Below are 13,751 nucleotides of genomic sequence, written 5' to 3' on the forward strand. Positions count from 1 at the left end.
GAGGGGCGAGGGGAGGGCTGCACAACACATCCAAGGCGCAGCCCCCCCCCCCTCAACACCTCTCCTCCTCCGTTAAGTGCTTGGCGAAGCCCTGTGGAGTACTGCCTCTTCACCATCACCACGCCGTCGTGCTGCTGCTGGAGCCTTCTTCCTCAACCTCTCATTCCCCCTTGCTGGATCAAGAAGGAGGAGACGTCATCCACTCCGTACGTGTGTTGAACGCGGAGGTGTTGTTCGTTCGGCACTTGGTCATCGGTGATTTGGATCATGGCGAGTACGACTCCATCATCCACGTTCTCTTGAACGCTTCCGCACGCGATCTACAAAGGTATGTAGATGCATTTCTATCATTCGTTGCTTAGATAACTCATAGATGGATCTTGGTGAAACCGTAGGAAAATTTTTATTTTCTACAACGTTCCCCAACGACTTCAACAGAAGGCCAAGCACCATATGTCAGGGAAGCAGCACGTCTAGCCCAGCATCCACACGCGCAAACACGCGAGCGAACAAGGAGCCGCGCAGTTCGGTTGACTGACCGGCACAAGGGCCGATGCAGCGCCAGCACACAGATGGCTTGGTTCCTGCATGAGCGGTGACATGCAGCTCGGGTTCAGCTCGAGATGTCCACGTCCAGTCCACTACTCGCTTACGGTATATGTAGATCCACAACACATGTGCGTGCATGTAAACATCGCGTGCAAGCTAGCTGGATGTGGACGGTGGACGGAGCACCCGGCCATACGCGCGTAGTCGTCCGGCGAATGATGAAACGGGGCGAGCGAGTTGCTGTAGGATACTAGGATTCCGATCCGATCGAGACGACGAATGATTGGTGGACTGACATGCGAACGGAGGTGCGGACGGCGGCCGTTTCAGGATGTCGTGTATCGCGCGAGGCCTTTAAGTCGGAGAAGACGCCGGTGGAGTCGATGCCAAAGTCGGAGTAGAGGCGCGGGGATCGTTGGCGGCGGCGAGTGACGCAAACCGATCGACGATCGTGGATCGGAAAACCAAAAGGTAACAACGATCAAACAACCGGCGAGAGAGAAAAATCGAGATCAATTGATTGGGAAAAAGACTCTCTTAGAGCAGCCGATCAACACGATCGGCGGACGAACCCTAGGTACAGGCGGCGCGGCCCCCGGCAGCGGTCATGAAGGCCGACCGCCCCGGGGGCGGCGCGCGGATGCGGAAGCAGCGGCGGCTAGGGTTTAGGATCGAGGTAAGACTGATATCATGTTAGAAGGATAGAGAGAAGATTGACAGAATATTATGGATATGTTATTGAGCCTCGGGGGCGAGTATATATTGAGTACAAGACTTGAAGGACAAGACACCTCCTAGAGATAAGATGAAAATACTTTATTTAATCCTGGGCAATCTCTACTACCAAATATATGTCTAACACACACTAGGTCACATCCATAACAATCAAGCTAGCCTTACTGCAGGTTACATGTCATATAAACATTCTGATTTTGCAGGATTCCTTTGAGCTTCCCCGGCGGGATTCCTCGAGAGATGAGGGGGATGTTGAAATGGGAATGCATCAGCCCGACACCTTTGTCAATTTTAAAAGGCTTCTTGAAGAAGGTGCATGCTGTTTAGCTAGGAAACTCTCTAACTCTCTACTAGTCTCTGATGTTATTTCTTAGTTCTTGCACTTCAGATTAATGACAGGTTGCTGGAATTGAGAGCCTAATTGCTCAGCTGATGAGTCTCTTGACTAAACTCCAGGTCTAATTTCCTTATTTCTGTTTCTGCTTCTTCTGCTGTTATGCTCACATATTGATTCTCATAGTAGTCTCGTGTGCCTTTGCTTGCAGACTGCCAATGAGGAATCAAAAGCAGTTACAAAAGCAAGTGCCATGAAAGGTGACAACCCGTGTGCTTTAGCAGACCCAAACATTTATCTGAAATAGAGTGTGGAAATTTCACATCGCTTATAGTCATGCACAACAACAAATTTTTGTAGCCATTAAGCTGCGAATTGAGAAAGATATTGATGAAGTGGACAAAATTGCTTGAATGGCAAAAACAGAACTTGATGAACTGGAAAAGGATGTATGTTTTCACTCGACCTTGCTGCTTATTCCTAAAGACGAACATGCAAGCCTAGCTACGATGCATTCACAGAACAAATGATAGAATGACTCTTATCGGAAAAAAAAACTCCTCTCAGGTTATCTCTGGTCATCACTTTGTCCTGAGATAAAGTCATAAGAAAACTGTACAAGGGGGATTTTCAGAAACCACACAGATGCCATGAAGATTGGTTGCACCATCAGCATCCAGAAAGGAGCCACCACGTTAAGTTTGGCCCAACCTGGGGGACCCTTGGTCCAGCAAGGGTGCCGTGTTATCGTAGTGCGGCTGCTGCTGTGGTGGCCGGCTATGTATATGATACTGTAGATCAGATCAGGCTGATGCTTGTCCTTGTACGGTGTAACTCCGTGTGGTTCTTACTCACCGACTAATAACTTTTTGTGTCACTCTAAAGCTAATGTTGATTCAGAAGTCACCACCATGTTGGCATGGTCGAGCTGGTCAAAATGGACATACAATTTGTTAACACGTCCTCTCTCACCGCCTCCCATTGTAGCTTGTTTGTTCATGCTGATACATCCAAGACATGTACCATGAATTTTAAAGAGTCAATTACACTGGTGGTGCTACAACTTGGCATAAATGGTCACTTTGATGCTAGAAGTTGTGGTGTAAATTGAAGTGGTGTAAAAACTTGACATTAACGTGCAAATACGGTGCTTATCTCGTTTATGTACGGAGTATGTGCTGACTAGGCGCATGGGGCCCATGGTCAGCCGCTCGACCAGAGAGAAGGGCCATGTGGCCTGATTTTTTCAAAAACGTCCTCGAAATATTTATTTTTTTAAAATCCATGTTGACGTGGGAAGATTTTGTCACCTCTGTGAGATGTGAGTCCCGCATGTCACCCAATACAGAAAACAAAAAGCTAGATGTGGCTGGTGGGGATCGAACCCACAACAACGCCCACGCAAACAAGGCGGCAAACCACTGCACCCGTTCGGTTTCCTTCATCTGGAACGGGTAAAAACTTTATCTATTGTAATGGCAGCGCAGGTGGAGGTTAAATGGGCAGATCTTGCGGTTTCTTCTGCACCTGTTAGTTTTTCTTATTTTTCTGTAGAAAGAATCAAAATTATAAGTGTTTTAAAAAAATCTAAATTATAATCGCAGTAATAAAAATAATGAATGAATATTTGTGTTTATAAAAATTTCACATATTATTTAAAAAATATTTATGAATTATAACAGTGTTTTCATAATTTACAATTTACAAAGTTAAATTACAATTCATAAAATTATTTTAGGTATACAACATTTCAATAATTATATGCACGTTTGTATAGTTCAATGTTTTTATAACAAAAAAATGATAATTTATATTTTAAACTGCTCATATGAATATTCATTTTCTATAATTTAAATCTAAGCTGTGACTATATAATATTTACGTATTAATTAATTATTTTAATTTTATTAAATGTCCATATTAACTAAATATTTTTTATATCATGCAAGGATGTATATTTAAATGTTATCATTTACTAATAATCATTTTCATGTATAATATTTGTATCACACAAATATGTGAACATATTTTTTATTAGTTATGTTTTACAAATAAATTTTAAAGCTATATGTACTATGTGCAGCCCGTAAAAGCTCACCATGCTGCCAGGTTAGTACATATAGCTTTCTTATCCAAATTAAACATAAGATCTTGTTGGCGTATTGGTTAGCCGTGTTGGCGGTTTGTAGTCGGACATGGCTTCGACTCCAGGCGGCGTCCCTTTTAATTTAATTTTCACACTGGTCTGACAGAGGGGACCCACTCCTCATAGAGGTGAAAAAATGCCACTCCCACGTCAACAGGGGCTTTTTGTGAAAATAAATATTTCGAGGGTGTTTTCCAAAAAATCAAGCCACACACCCCTTCTCTCTGGTGCAATGGCTGACAGAGGGCCCCACGCACCTAGTCAGTACCTACTCCGTACATAAATGAGATAAGCACCGTATTTGCACGTTAATGCCAAGTTTTTGCACCACCTCAATGTACGCCACAACTTCTAGCATCAAAGTGACCGTTTACGCCAAGTTGTAGCACCACCAGTGTAATTGACTCAATTTTAAAGTACATTGGTGTTCTCTGCCGCTTAAATGATAGAAAAATGTAAGTGTATATGGTGGTATATTGGCGATATCATGAGTGTTTTCGTTGCTTGCATGCATCCAGTATACTCCCTCCGTTTCTAAATATTTGTCTTTCTAGAGATTTTAACAAGTGACTATATACGGAGTAAAATGAGTGAATCTACACTCTAAAATAAGTCTATATACATCCGTATGTTGTGTCCATTTGAAATGCCTAGAAAGACAAATATTTCGGAACGGAGGGAGTAGATAGCAACTGCTGGGAATTGCCTTCTGACGCGGACGATGGAGTCACATGCGTGAACCGTGTACAACACAAATATGTTTTTTTTTGTGCATTCAATTGTAAATGATGATGTTCTTTATAACTAGGACACCCCACATAATCAACATAGCACATTAGACTTGTTTGCCTCTTATCTTCCTCCGTTCACAAATATAAGTTGTTCTATCTTTTTTCTGGTTCGTATGTATATAGACACATTTTAACGTATTTGTTTACTCATTTCAGTACATTTTTTCGACAAAGAGTATATACTAATATCACGAAGATACCAATTATACCCAGCCTCTGCAATAACGTGATGCCCTAATAACATGACGGATGCACACAATCAAAAAAAAGACGAAACTAAAAAAAAGTCATGCTATAGTGTTTCAGGCCTTGCAGCAGCAGCAGCACAACCACCACCAAGATAACACATGATGTCCAGGTTCTCCAAAAGCGACGCCTCGAAGGAGGAAATGGTGCACCAACACCGTCGTCGCCTGATTGTAGATCTTGGGTTTTCACCCTGGAGATAATCCTCGCTCCCAAAATAATGCATTCAACAAGACCATTGCCAGACACAACCAATTAAGGCCAAACCTAGGATTTTCATCCTGAAAGACAAGACTTTAAACTTCACATGTGTTGTCGCCCCCACTTACATACCGCTGCTACGAATCCCGAAACTCCAAGCAAGTTCCTCAACACTGTAGGCCCCAATCAACATTACTAGTCCTCCAATCTCAGCTTCCATGACATTCTCCGCCTCTGATTTCACCATGAAGCTAAACATATCTCCTGATGGCAACAAATAGCAGAGCTCCACGCCACTCGCTCCTTAACGGAGAACCAATGGGCACGACCGAATCCCACCCGATCCAGCAATCTCCGGGCATAACACGCCCATGGGAGTTCGCCGGCGGAGCCTTCCGGAACCCGCCACTCCAGCCAGATCAGGAAGGACAGGCGTCAGGCAGATCTTCGTCTTGGCGCAAGAGGAACCCTAGGATCGCCGCCTTTATTCGAGCACACCAGCAGGCCCCCACACCATCGGTCGGAGCAGCATCGGAGAAGGCAGCCGCAGCGCACGACCACAAACAGTCCATGGTAGGGGACGACCCAGATCAGATCCTTCGGCCCTGATCCGACGCACCACCGTACCATCGGAGATTGGTGCCGATGTTGCGCACCACCTGTCGCGAAGACGCCGCTCCCGCTTCAGGTCACGGCTACAGGCCGCGCCGCCCTTGAACCGTTGCCACCACTCCACAACCGCCCATGGAGCCGCCGCCACAGTGCACTCTCCTCCCCTCCGTCTTTAGACGAGAAGGATGCCGCCACCGCTGGCGGCATCGGCGGCGGCCGCGGCCAGGGGCACACTGATGAAGGGGACTCGAGGGGACGGAGGAGAATCCTCCGGAGTCGCCCGGGCGGAGGCGACCCGGGAGGCGGCTAGGTTTTGGATGGGTTTCGGATCACCGCTGCGGATCTGGGGCCTTCCCTTCCCTTCTCTCCATTGGCGGAGAAGGCGAGGGTAGCGGGAGAGGAGTGGATCTGAGGCCTTCCCTTCCCTTCCCTCCCTTCCCTCATTTCAGTACATATGTAGTTCATATTGCAATATCCAAAACATCTTAAATTTGTGAACAGAGGGAGTACTAGATAATAGATAGATGCATCTGATGGTAAAAATATGTTGCTATAAGCATCACTTTTACAAATTGAATTAAAGAAGATTAATTATATCTTTGTACAACCTGCCTAAGGGTAGTAATATAAGGGCATGCGTCCTAACATGCCGTGAACAACAACTTGCCTAAGGCTAGTAAGGCTAGTAAGGGCATGAGTGAGTGAGACGATATAAATTATTGCCACAACTAAAATCATACGTGGTACAACAACAAATGCAAAAAATCAAAAGGTGGATATATCAAGTTTAAGTGTGACACATCACTCTCAGAAGAGAAGGTAATATATAAGCTAGCTGAAGAGCATCAATCACATGTTATGCTTGCTCACTATACAAGACGATTCACATTGGGTTTTCACGATTGTGGTTATCCATGTATGTGTTAGTATGAGGTGAATTATGACACATTAGGATTTTGAGACATTAGGAATGACAGCCTCGCCAGCAGTGTTCCGGCGTTCTCTTTCTCCTGTGGAGTTGGATGATTGGCAATGTCTTACTGCCTGCTTCCCCTTGCTCTCGGAGGAAGATGACTCGGTGGTCTGGCCTCAGTCTGCCTCGGGGCGTTTCTCAGTTAAATCTGCTTACTCCAAAATTATCTCGGGTGCCCGCACACCCAAATTCAAGGATATTTGGCCAGCTCGTATCCCCCCTAAGATAAAGTTTTTTCTGTGGCAAGCTTACCGGCGAAAACTCCCTGCGGCCGATCAAATTAAGAAGAGGAACGGGCCGGGCTCTGATAGATGTGCGCTGTGTGGGGCCCTTGAAAACTCCGAGCATATATTTTTTTTCAGTGCTCTTTGGCTAAATTTGTCTGGAGTTGCATTAGACTTTGGCTTCATGTTAATTGGCATCCTTCCTCTTTTGAGGATCTGCGGCGTTGTGTTAATACTTTAGCAGGCCGGTCTAAGCGGGTTTTCCGGGTTGGCTGGGCAGCGATCAGTTGGTCGTTGTGGACTACTAGAAACAAGTTCACTATCGAACACATTTTCCCGGCTAACCCTGTGATTTGCTTATTTAAAGCCAATGTCTTTTTGCAGCAGTGGAGATCATTGACTAAGGAAGGGGACCTAGAGGCGTTCGACGACATGTTACCTAAGATGAGATCTACGGCGTCTTCCCTGCTGTGGCGCTCTAGGAGGATGGCTTAATTGATCGGTTATTTTGGTCTCTCTGCTGGCATGCGTGCCAAGTTCAGCTGGCTGCCATGTATTCGTACTTTCTTAACTCTGTTCTGCTCGGCTTATGTGTTGTCTTGGGGCCTGTGATGTGACTCTGCCTGGTGACTTTATTTAAAGTCGGGCGCATGCCTTTTATCTAAAAAAAAAGCCTCGTCAGCAGTGGCGACTCCAGTAGGGGGGCTTGAACAGGCTGTAGCCTACCCTCCAAATATACAAAAAAAAATTACTACTACACGTCCTAGCCCAGCAACCCAATCTCTCATTCTCAGCCGAACAACACCAACAGCCCACAGGCAAGTAGCGGACAGCACAACACCAAATATATAGTAGCAATCTGGCAAATTTTGAGCTTATTAGAAGAAAAAGGATTAGGAGATAATGACCATATTTTGCTAAATAAATTTAGAATTTGGTTAAAATTTTGATGTACTTTTCCCGCAAAAAAATCGATAAAGTTCTTTTAAAAAAATCTAGCAAATACTTCATGTTTCCAGTAGTAATCTAGGAAAGTTTTATCTTGTTTGGAGCAAAAAAGGACTAGGAGATATCAACTATTTAGGTAGATAGATTTAAACTTCCCTTCAAATTTTTATATTTAAAACCCCCAGAAAATGCAGTAATAAAACATATGTTTTCAGTAGTACCCTGGCAAAATATTAGCTATTTAGCTTATTTGGACAACAGGATTAGAAGATAATGCTTTTTTTTACTGAAATGCCTTATTTTCTTTGAAATGACATTAGTTTTCTCGCCGTTAACTTTGAGCCCACCCTTCGTTTTGTTCCTGGATTCACCACTGCTCGCCAAGATTTCCTGGAAGAGAGGTGCCTAAATGGCTCCGGAACCTTCACATCATTGCCAGCTCGAAGTTCAGACACCGAGGGGTTCTGAGCCTTGCGCTGGTGTCTCAGCATGGATGTTGTGCCGACCTCACCACAACTTGTGCTCGTTGGTGCCTTGTGTTCGTGGGAAATGACTTCTCAGACTGCGTGGCTGATATATGTGCCTGCTATCAAGTCATATAACACTACACAAGAGGGTGCTCCTTCGTCTCTGCTCCATTGTTTGGTTGCGATAGTTTGGGTTACTTTTGTGTAAGTAGAAACAGCAGGCAACTAAAAGCAAGTGACTCTAAGTGTTCTCAGCCATTGAGCTGATCAAACCGTTGCCACGTACGCGCTTTACGGCCTTTTTTATTCAAAAGACTTTCATAGGATCTTTGCAGGATTAGAATCCTTAGGAATTTTTCCTAGGTTGGTCGTTTAATTCGTAGGATTGAATCCCGTAGGAATTTTTTCTAAGGGCATGATCCGTATCTATCTGTACCTAGACGAATCTAAGACAAGAATTTTCGGACGGAGGGAGTATATTTCATAGGAATTCTAGCATCCACTGCAACCTCTTAAAAGTAATTCTTTGTTTTTCCGTGATACAATCAAAGAAACTCAAATCATATAGGGATCCAATGAACATGTCATTCTCATCCTACATTTTTTTCTATTATTGCGTTTTTGCAATCCTACTAATCAAAGAGGCCCTTAGTAGTTCCCTGCTGTTCTCCTGGAGTTTACATTGAGCAGGTTCTATGTCAGGACCATCCATGCAAAAATTTACTTTATGATTTCTGTTTCTTCTGTACTATAGTGAAGATTCAGTCCTGAGGGATCAACGTGATGCTTGTGTTGTGTGGTACTTTTCTTGTTCCACTATTGCGGAATGGGGCTAAAATGACACATCTAACGCACACCATTATACCTAATTGTGTGCGTAGACATCACAAACAGTAAAAAAATAAACTTGTGTACCATAAATTAGAACGTGTGCAATGGCCCATTCATCGGGCACGATTTTATGATGCAAACCGTGTTAGATAAGGGATACACAACAAAGCATAGTGTTGTGCGTGAGATATTTCATCATAACACATGTGATTGCTATTTCTAATCGTGTGCCTCGATTAGAAAACACTTTACAAAAACAAATTGTGTGCGATAACTTGAAGCATCGCACACACTTTGCGTAATATGATGGCTCAAGTGTAATGTGTGGAGGATGCGCAGAGGGTTTCTGAGGTTACCCGTGTATGATAATTTGTGACAGCGCATATGATTGTGTGCTCTACCAGGCACACAATTGAATCAAGGCAATTGTGTGCGATACTGCAAACGATCAATCACAATCTCATTATATAGATCATGTGCGATTTGACTTGCTCCTCTGTCTGCAGAGCAATAGAGCAACTCTAGGATGTAGTCTCCATAAGATTGCATCAACTTATATTTTCATTAATAGAAACCATTAGGCGTTCACAACAGAAACAAGAAAACCAAATGGGGCCTAGCATTAAGATCACATCATCCTCTAGACCTGCTTGAAGATATAAGATCGACATGAACACAAAGCCAGACTGGTAAGAACACAAAGTGCATTACATCTATATAATGCGAGGAAGTATCAACATGGGGAATATATAAGCGAACACGATAACAAAGTATATAGTCTAGTCCTTCTCCTTCTTCTTGGATGCCACCGCGCCATCTTTTTGGCGAGAACGCTTCCTTCATTGACTGTCAGCTTTTTGTCGTTGTCGTCATCGTCTCCATCGTTGACGTCCTCATCCTCCTTGCTTAACCACTCCTCTTCCTCATAGTCGTCATCTTTGTCCTCTCGGTTCTCCATGTTCATCTTGTCGTCGTCCTCCAACTCTAAGGCTGCCCTTCCATGAACCGGATATATTGGAGGTCGGGGCTTGATGGTGGAATCATGAAAGGCGAGTGTGATGATTTTGAGCTCAATCTTATAGTGTTCATTCTGGGGTTGTTGTCCTCGTTGTCGCTGGAGGAGTCTGGATTCTTCCATGGACCATCCTAGAAGGACGGCATGGTTGTGCTACAAGAGATTGCAGAGTCCGTGGGCGAATGTGTGGGGGATGAAGATGGCGATTGAAGCGAGGATGAAGAAAAAAGAGCAATGAAAATTTAATCTGGGATTGACGGATTATATCGGCGCCTTAGAGGGCGGTTAGAATTATGATATAATCAACCACAATTAGTACCGCTGTTCCGAGTTCTTATGGCTGCAGTTCTCAAGATGATAACTACTCACACGGTTTTAAGTGTTCATATGTCTCAATATTTGTAAAATTCACATGTATCCGTTAATAACAGTCGAAAAATTGCACCTTTGCATTTTTCATTCATAATGTACCATATATCGCTCCTTCAACCAGAGTTTTGGGAATTTACAAAAGTATTCTACCCATTTCTGGACAGCAGTTCAAAACTACACACTATTAATTTGACGTCGTTCATTTGCTAATCGTGTGTAATGCACCCAAAAGATGAACTATGATTAATGTAGCCCTGGCGCTCGTACTAGTCCGACAAGCTCGTTTCTTGTAGGGAACTGATCCTAGTAATGGCAGGTGCCCATTCCCGCCGAGTTATCCTTTCAAGAAGAAGAAGAAGAAGAAGAAGAAAAAGAAGAAGAAGGAATAGAGGAAGCAACACGAGCAGAGGATGAAGCAACAGAAGGAAGAATGGGCACCGATGAACTTTCTCCTATTGAGTCATATGACTGCTAATTTGTATTGCAATTTATTAGTGGTTAGGATGAACTGCCATTTGTTTGCTAGCTAGGACTGAAATAATGTTTCGATCATGTGTGGTAAGGTCGCCACTAGTGAGAAGGGTGGTCACAACATATGCCGTGCACAACCAAACACTATGTAGTGCATCAACACAGCCGACATAGGCCACCGAATGTCAAGGGAAATTTGGTTCCCTGATACAACCAACGTACATGCAAACTGTCAAACTACATACGCAACATGATTTTTTGGCATGTGTTTACTCAGTCATGCCCAACTGAGTCACAGATCCAAAGACCCCCAAAATGATGCAACCTACTAAACACGCCCCAAGCCGTTGCCCAGTGTGCACCCACTTTTGTAGCCAAGATTTAGATGCATCTTGATGTCGACATCCCGAGGTAGGCCAGAGCTAACATGGTGGACTATTTAGACATGTACCGACATCCCCATATCCTCCCTCATATCGGTTGGACTTGGGAGTTTGTGGATAGGATGGACAAATAGGGGAGTTTGGGGGCCTTTATTGGAGGTGTGTTTCTTGTCCGGACAGTGTTTGTATTATATGCCCAAACATATGAGGAAGGATTGGGGATGAAGATGTTCTAATTAATGGCATGAGTCATCAACAATCTCATTAACTTTGTACGACTGAAGCCTAGATTATTACAACAACTAATGTGTATGTATTACAACAACAAATGAAGTGGCTCAAAAAGTAGACAAGAAATTAAAGTGTCGTCGACCACTCTCATAAAAGAAGGCGATATAAACGACGGAAAGAGCATCAATCATATGTTATGCTCACTATATGAGAGTGCTCACAATCATTTTCATCCGACATCACTTTGTGGCTGTCCATGCCCAAATTAATACCAATTGAACTATGATACTCTAGGGTTTGGAGGCATGAGGAATGGTACCTTCAGAATACCTGATGAGGATGGAGAGATACATTACCACATTCTGGATGCTCTAGAAATCTCCACATCCAAAGATGCCCCTACAACATACCTTCACCAGGCGTTGCTTAGGGTTCCAACTTGCAAATGACGAGGCCTATGAACCATGTTTAGACTATTATTCTTCTTTCCTAGAGGGGGTTGTGTACCTTGTAATTTTTCAAAATAAAATTACCGCTGGAATGAATATTGAAGGGGCCAAAAGGAGAAAAATAAGTCCTCTAACATAACATGTACACCTACCACAGCCATAGGATAACACACACACACGGCCCTCCTGACATCTCCCCTCGCTATTGTCTGCATCCTCATCAATCTCCAATGGCGACAGGTAGCTGAGGAGGGGGGAAAAGAGCAGAGTGAACTCCTTCCCCATCCATGGCTTCGCTCGCCTCCCCTGCGGTTCCATCCAGCGCTCCCACCTTCCTCCCCGCCTTCCGCTTCGTCTCTCTTATCCTCCTCTGCTTCTACCCGATTCACTCTCTCCCCGCGCGCCCTCTGCAGCGCCGGCGCGACACCATGCGGGTAAGAGCAACTCCAACGGGCCGACCCAAACGGATGGCGATTTTGTCCGTTTTTTGTCTGTTTGGGTCGGCCAGGCGGACATGAGCGTCCGCTTCCACGTTTGGGTCGGCGCGTACGCCCAACATTGGCGCGCCCCATTTCGACGGCGTAAAAAAAATTGAATGCATGCATATTTAACATAAAAATTAAATTAATTAAACATTAAAGCCGGCCACGAAGACCGACGGGAGTCCACGCGTCCACATTAGCATTTAATAAAAATAAAACAAACTAAACACTAGGCGCCGGCACGCTGCCCTAGGCGGCGGCGTCGTCCTCGGGGTCCGTGAGGCTGATGAGTGTCGGCGCCGGACCGGCCCAGCCGAACGCCGTGTTCCAAAGCGCGGCCATGTCGGGCGCGGGCTGTGCCGGCGCTGGCAGTGCCGCCGCGGCCTGGCGCGCCTCCTCCTCAGCCTCGAGCTGCTCGGCCTCGGCGTCGTGCTCGAGCATCTCGAGGTACTCGCCGTCGCGGCGCTCCTCGGCCACCCAGATCTGCCGCCAGTGCTCAAGGTATGCCGCCTCTTGCTCCGGTGTGGCCCGCATCCAAACCGGCGGCGCCCTCACCCACTCGCGCACTACTCCCGTCCAGGAGTAGCGCTCGATGGGCTCCGGCTCCGGCTCCGGCTGCGGCTCGGCTTTGGCGAGGCGGTGGGAGGGGACGGCGGGGCCACTGGCGGCACCAGGCAGTCGCCGGCCGTGGAGAGGGTCATGGCCTGCACCATGGCCGCATTGTAGCGAGCTTCTTCTTCTTTTGCCGCCTCCGCCCTGCGCCGCTCATCCTCCTCGCTCTCCCGGTAGACGGCCGCAAGGGCCGCCTGGTCTTCCTCCTTGACGATGAGCGGCGGCGGAGGCAAGCTGTGGTCGACCTCGCGCATGCCGCGCCGCCTCGCCTCCTCGTGCTCGAAGGCGAACCAGCGTGCCCAGTTGGGCCAGTCGAAGGCGTAGGCCTGGTCGCGGCGCTGCTTCGGCGTCAGGAGCGCCCGCCGGCGACGCACCTCCTCCGTGTGCGCCCTAGCCGACCGCAGCGCCACCGGCACTGGGATCCTCTCCGGATCCAGATGCCAGTCGTGCGGCAGGGTCACGTCGGGGTACGGCAGAGGCACGCGGTGGCGCCAGTGCCACTCCACCTGGTGCACGGGCACGTTCACCCGCTGCCTCTACCGGCGAGCCGGCGCAGGCGAAGGCGGGGTGAACTCCGCTGGAAAGGGGACGGCGGGGACCTTGCCCTTCGACTTGCTGCTGCTGCCGGCACCGGAGAAGAGCCCCATTTAGACGGCTGCGGTGGCTAGGGTTGGCTAGC

General features: G+C 46.3%; 1 pseudogene; it reads left to right on the forward strand.

The window, feature by feature from the left end:
- Positions 1–1,156: 1,156 nt before the first annotated feature.
- Positions 1,157–7,306, forward strand: LOC119350750 (annotated as a pseudogene).
- The last annotated feature ends 6,445 nt before the right edge of the window (positions 7,307–13,751 follow it).

This window comes from Triticum dicoccoides, chromosome 1B (genome assembly GCF_002162155.2).
Source record: "Triticum dicoccoides isolate Atlit2015 ecotype Zavitan chromosome 1B, WEW_v2.0, whole genome shotgun sequence".
Lineage (NCBI taxonomy): Eukaryota > Viridiplantae > Streptophyta > Magnoliopsida > Poales > Poaceae > Triticum > Triticum dicoccoides.